The sequence below is a fragment of the Lolium rigidum genome, chromosome 7 (assembly GCF_022539505.1).
Source record: "Lolium rigidum isolate FL_2022 chromosome 7, APGP_CSIRO_Lrig_0.1, whole genome shotgun sequence".
Lineage (NCBI taxonomy): Eukaryota > Viridiplantae > Streptophyta > Magnoliopsida > Poales > Poaceae > Lolium > Lolium rigidum.
The window spans coordinates 17,963,761-17,969,596 of record NC_061514.1 but is presented as its reverse complement, the minus strand read 5'-3'; positions in this window follow the sequence as shown (position 1 = coordinate 17,969,596).

Sequence of the window (5,836 nt, the reverse complement as noted above, 5' to 3'; positions counted from 1 at the left end):
CCTTGTTTAGGATCGGCTTACGAGCACCGTGCGTGGCCGCAAGGCCCAACCTCGGAGTAGGAGGATCCGGTTATGCGGTGAAAACCCTAAATCGTCGTAGATCTCATTAGCTTCATCTTGATCAAGCAGGACCACCAAGTATTCGTGCACCCCGTACGGATCATGGGTGGATCGGCTCTTTGAGCCGATTCACGGGATAACCCGAGAGCCGATCGAGGCTCGTATTTAACGTTTACATGTATGCCCTGCAGAAACTAAGCGAGGCAACCTCATCACCTTCCTGACCGGGTATAGGTCGGGTGGCACGCCCTTGCACTTCGCAACGCCGCGTGTGACCAGAAGAGCATTGCGGGCCGTCGCTCGGAGGGGTCTCAGCCAGCCGCAGCTCTAGGCTCCCCCCGGCTCTACAGTGTTGACAAGGCCGCTGCCCGCCGGTGGGTTTTGGCAGTCAACACAATTTCAAAAAAATTCAGGGGGGTAGACCCGTCGGGGCACACGTTCCGCTGTTTTGGGGGAGGAGGGGGAGAACGACCGCCGGAGCACCGGAACCCCACCAAATCTTGCATGTGGACCTATGATATGTGTCAAAGTGTGGTGCAAGGTCTAATGGTGCAAAAGTAGCTCCCCTAAACCCTAAACCCTAAACTGGGGAGGCTTCGAGCCCTAAACCCCTCTAAACCCCTAAACCACGACACCGGAGCTGCAGAACCATGCATCATAAACCCTATCCCTAACCCTAAACCCTAAACCTATACCTAACCATAAATACTTACCTTTAACCTAAACCCTAGCCCTAGCCCCTAAACCCTAGCCCTAACCCTACACCTAACCCTAACCAGTAGATCAGGCACACCCTCGCTCGTGTGATAATGGCTCGAGCTACGGGTGTATGTGCCAAAGGGTCCCAATCTTGGTTCTCCATGTGTATATGTCCTAAACAAACCTAAAAGAATGAAAATGTACATTGGTGCACCCTCGCGCGGAGAAATCTAGGGGGGTAGACCCGCCGGGGCACACGTTCCGCTGTTTTGGGGGGGAGGAGGGGAGAACGACCGCCGGAGCACCGAAACCCCACCAAATCTTGCATGTGGACCTATGACATGTGTCAAAGTGTGGTGCAAGGTCTAATGGTGCAGAAGTAGCTCCTCTAAACCCTAGACCCTAAACTGGGGAGGCTTCGAGCCCTAAACCCCTCTAAACCCCTAAACCACGACACCGGTGCTCGCGAGAACCATGCATCATAAACCCTAGCCCTAACCCTAAACCCTAAACCTATACCTAACCATAAATACTTACCTTTAACCTAAACCCTAGCCCTACACCCTAGACCCTAGCCCTAACCCTACACCTAACCCTAACCAAGTAGATCAGGCACACCCTCGATCGTGTGATATTGGCTCTAGCTGCGGGTGTATGTGCCAAAGGGTCCCAATCTTGGTTCTCCATGTGTATATGTCCTAAACAAACCTAAAAGAATGAAAAAGTAATTTGGTGCACCCTCGCGCAGAGAAATCTAGGGGGTAGACCCGCCGGGGCACACGTTCCGCTGTTTTGGGGGGAGGAGGGGGAGAACGACCGCCGGAGCACCGGAACCCCACCAAATCTTGCATGTGGACCTATGATATGTGTCAAAGTGTGGTTCAAGGTCTAATGGTGCAAAAGTACCTCCCCTAAACCCTAGACCCTAAACTGGGGAGGCTTCGAGCCCTAAACCCCTCTAAACCCCTAAACCACGGCACCGGAGCTGCAGAACCATGCATCATAAACCCTAGCCCTAACCCTAAACCCTAAACCTATACCTAACAATAAATACTTACCTTTAACCTAAACCCTAGCCCTAGCCCCTAAACCCTAGCCCTAACCCTACACCTAACCCTAACCGATGAGATCGAGCACACCCTCGCTCGTGTGATAATGGCTCGAGCTGCGGGTGTATGTGCCAAAGGGTCCCAATCTTGGTTCTCCATGTGTATATGTCCTAAACAAACCTAAAAGAATGAAAATGTACATTGGTGCACCCTCGCGCAGAGAAATCTACGGGGGTAGACCCGCCGGGGCACACGTTCCGCTGTTTTGGGGGGGAGGAGGGGGAGAACGACCGCCGGAGCACCGGAACCCCACCAAATCTTTCATGTGGACCTATGACATGTGTCAAAGTGTGGTGCAAGGTCTAATGGTGCAGAAGTAGCTCCTCTAAACCCTAGACCCTAAACTGGGGAGGCTTCGAGCCCTAAACCCCTCTAAACCCCTAAACCATGACACCGGAGCTGCAGAACCATGCATCATAAACCCTAGCCCTAACCCTAAACCCTAAACCTATACCTTACCATAAATACTTACCTTTAACCTAAACCCTAGCCCTACACCCTAGACCCTAGCCCTAACCCTACACCTAACCCTAACCAGTAGATCAGGCACACCCTCGATCGTGTGATAATGGCTCTAGCTGCGGGTGTATGTGCCAAAGGGTCCCAATCTTGGTTCTCCATGTGTATATGTCCTAAACAAACCTAAAAGAATGAAAAACTAATTTGGCGCACCCTCGCGTGGAGAAATCTAGGGGGGTAGACCCGCCGGGGCACACGTTCCGCTGTTTTGGGGGAGGAGGGGGAGAACGACCGCCGGAGCACCGGAACCCCACCAAATCTTGCATGTGGACCTATGATATGTGTCAAAGTGTGGTGCAAGGTCTAATGGTGCAAAAGTAGCTCCCCTAAACCCTAAACCCTAAACCCTAAACTGGGGAGGCTTCGAGCCCTAAACCCCTCTAAACCCCTAAACCACGGCACCGAAGCTACAGAACCATGCATCATAAACCCTAGCCCTAACCATAAACCTATACCTAACCATAAATACTTACCTTTAACCTAAACCCTAGCCCTAGCCCCTAAACCCTAGCCCTAACCCTACACCTAACCCTAACCAGTAGATCAGGCACATCCTCGCTCGTGTGATAATGGCTCGAGCTGCGGGTGTATGTGCCAAAGGGTCCCAATATTGGTTCTCCATGTGTATATGTCCTAAACAAACCTAAAAGAATGAAAATGTACATTGGTGCACCCTCGCGCGGAGAAATCTAGGGGGGTAGACCCGCCGGGGCACACGTTCCGCTGTTTTGGGGGGAGGGGAAGAACGACCGCCGGAGCACCGGAACCCCACCAAATCTTGCATGTGGACCTATGACATGTGTCAAAGTGTGGTGCAAGGTCTAATGGTGCAGAAGTAGCTCCTCTAAACCCTAGACCCTAAACTGGGGAGGCTTCGAGCCCTAAACCCCTCTAAACCCCTAAACCACGACACCGAGGCTGCAGAACCATGCATCATAAACCCTAGCCCTAACCCTAAACCCTAAACCTATACCTAACCATAAATACTTACCTTTAACCTAAACCCTAGCCCTACACCCTAGACCCTAGCCCTAACCCTACACCTAACCCTAACCGAGTAGATCGAGCACACCCTCGATCGTGTGATAATGGCTCTAGCTGCGGGTATATGTGCCAAAGGGTCCCAATCTTGGTTCTCCATGTGTATATGTCCTAAACAAACCTAAAAGAATGAAAAAGTAATTTGGTGCTCCCTCTCGCGGAGAAATCTAGGGGGTAGACCCGTCGGGGCACACGTTCCGCTGTTTTGGGGGAGGAGGGGGAGAACGACCGCCGGAGCACCGGAACCCCACCAAATCTTGCATGTGGACCTATGATAAGTTTCAAAGTGTGGTGCAAGGTCTAATGGTGCAAAAGTAGCTCCCCTAAACCCTAGACCCCAAACCAGGGAGGCTTCGAGCCCTAAACCCCTCTAAACCCCTAAACCACGGCACCGGAGCTGCAGAACCATGCATCATAAACCCTAGCCCTAAACCTAAACCCTAAACCTATACCTAACCATAAATACTTACCTTTAACCTAAACCCTAGCCCTAGCCCCTAAACCCTAGCCCTAACCCTACACCTAACCCTAACCAGTAGATCAGGCACACCCTCGCTCGTGTGATAATGGCTCGAGCTGCGGGTGTATGTGCCAAAGGGTCCCAATATTGGTTCTCCATGTGTATATGTCCTAAACAAACCTAAAAGAATGAAAATGTACATTGGTGCACCCTCGCGCGGAGAAATCTAGGGGGGTAGATGATACGTCTCCGACGTATCGATAATTTCTTGTGTTCCATGCCACATTATTGATGTTATCTACATGTTTTATGCACACTTTATGTCATATTCGTGCATTTTCTGGAACTAACCTATTAACAAGATGCCGAAGTGCCGATTGCTTGTTTTCTAGCTGTTTTTGGTTTCGAAATCCTAGTAACGAAATATTCTCGGAATTGGACGAAATCAAAGCCCGGGGGCCTATTTTCTCACGAAGCTTCCGGAAGTCCGAAGGAGAGACGAAGAGGGGCCACGGGGTGGCCAAACCCTAGGGCGGCGCGGCCCCACCCCCGGCTGCGCCGGCCTATGGTGTGGGCCCCCGTGCCGCCTCTTGACTTGCCCTTCCGCCTACAAATAGCCTCCGTGACGAACCCCCCGTACCGAGAGCCACGATACGGAAAACCTTCCGGAGACGCCGTCGCCGCCGATCCCATCTCGGGGGATCCAGGAGATCGCCTCCGGCACCCTGCCGGAGAGGGGAATCATCTCCCGGAGGACTCTACGCCGCCATGGTCGCCTCCGGTGTGATGTGTGAGTAGTCTACCCCTGGACTATGGGTCCATAGCAGTAGCTAGATGGTTGTCTTCTCCCCATTGTGCTATCATTGTCGGATCTTGTGAGCTGCCTAACATGATCAAGATCATCTATCCGTAATTCTATATGTTGTGTTTGTCGGGATCCGATGGATAGAGAATACTATGTCATGTTAATTATCAAGTTATTACATATGTGTTGTTTATGATCTTGCATGCTCTCCGTTTCTAGTAGAGGCTCCGGCCAAGTTTTTACTTTTAACTCCAAGAGGGAGTATTTATGCTCGATAGTGGGTTCATGTCTCCGTGAATGCGGGGAGTGACAGCAACCCCTAAGGTTATGGATGTGTCTGTTGCCACTAGGGATAAAACATTGATGCTATGTTCGAGGATGTAGTTATTGATTACATTACGCACCATACTTAATGCAATTGTCTGTTGCTTTGCAACTTAATACTCGGAAGGGGTTCGGACGATAACTTCGAAGGTGGACTTTTTAGGCATAGATGCGGTTGGATGGCGGTCTATGTACTTTGTCGTAATGCCCAATTAAATCTCACTATACTTATCATGTCATGTATGTGCATTGTTATGCCCTCTCTATTTATCAATTGCCCGACTGTAATTTGTTCACCCAACATGCTTTTATCTTATGGGAGAGACACCTCTAGTGAACTGTGGACCCCGGTCCATTCTTTAATACTGAAATACAAATCTGCTGCAATACTTGTTTTTACTATTTTCTCTGCAAACAATCATCTTCCACACAATACGGTTAATCCTTTGTTACAGCAAGCCGGTGAGATTGACAACCTCACTTGTTTCGTTGGGGCAAAGTACTTTGGTTGTGTTGTGCGGGTTCCACGTTGGCGCCGGAATCTCCGGTGTTGCGCCGCACTACATCCCGCCGCCATCAACCTTCAACGTGCTTCTTGGCTCCTCCTCGGTTCGATAAACCTTGGTTTCTTTCCGAGGGAAAACTTGCTGCTGTGCGCATCATACCTTCCTCTTGGGGTTGCCCAACGAACGTGTGAAATACACGCCATCAAGCTCTTTTTCACGGCGCCGTTGCCGGGAGATCAAGACACGCTGCAAGGGGAGTCTCCACTTCTCAATCACTTTACTTTGTTTTTGTCTTGCTTTATTTTATTTACTA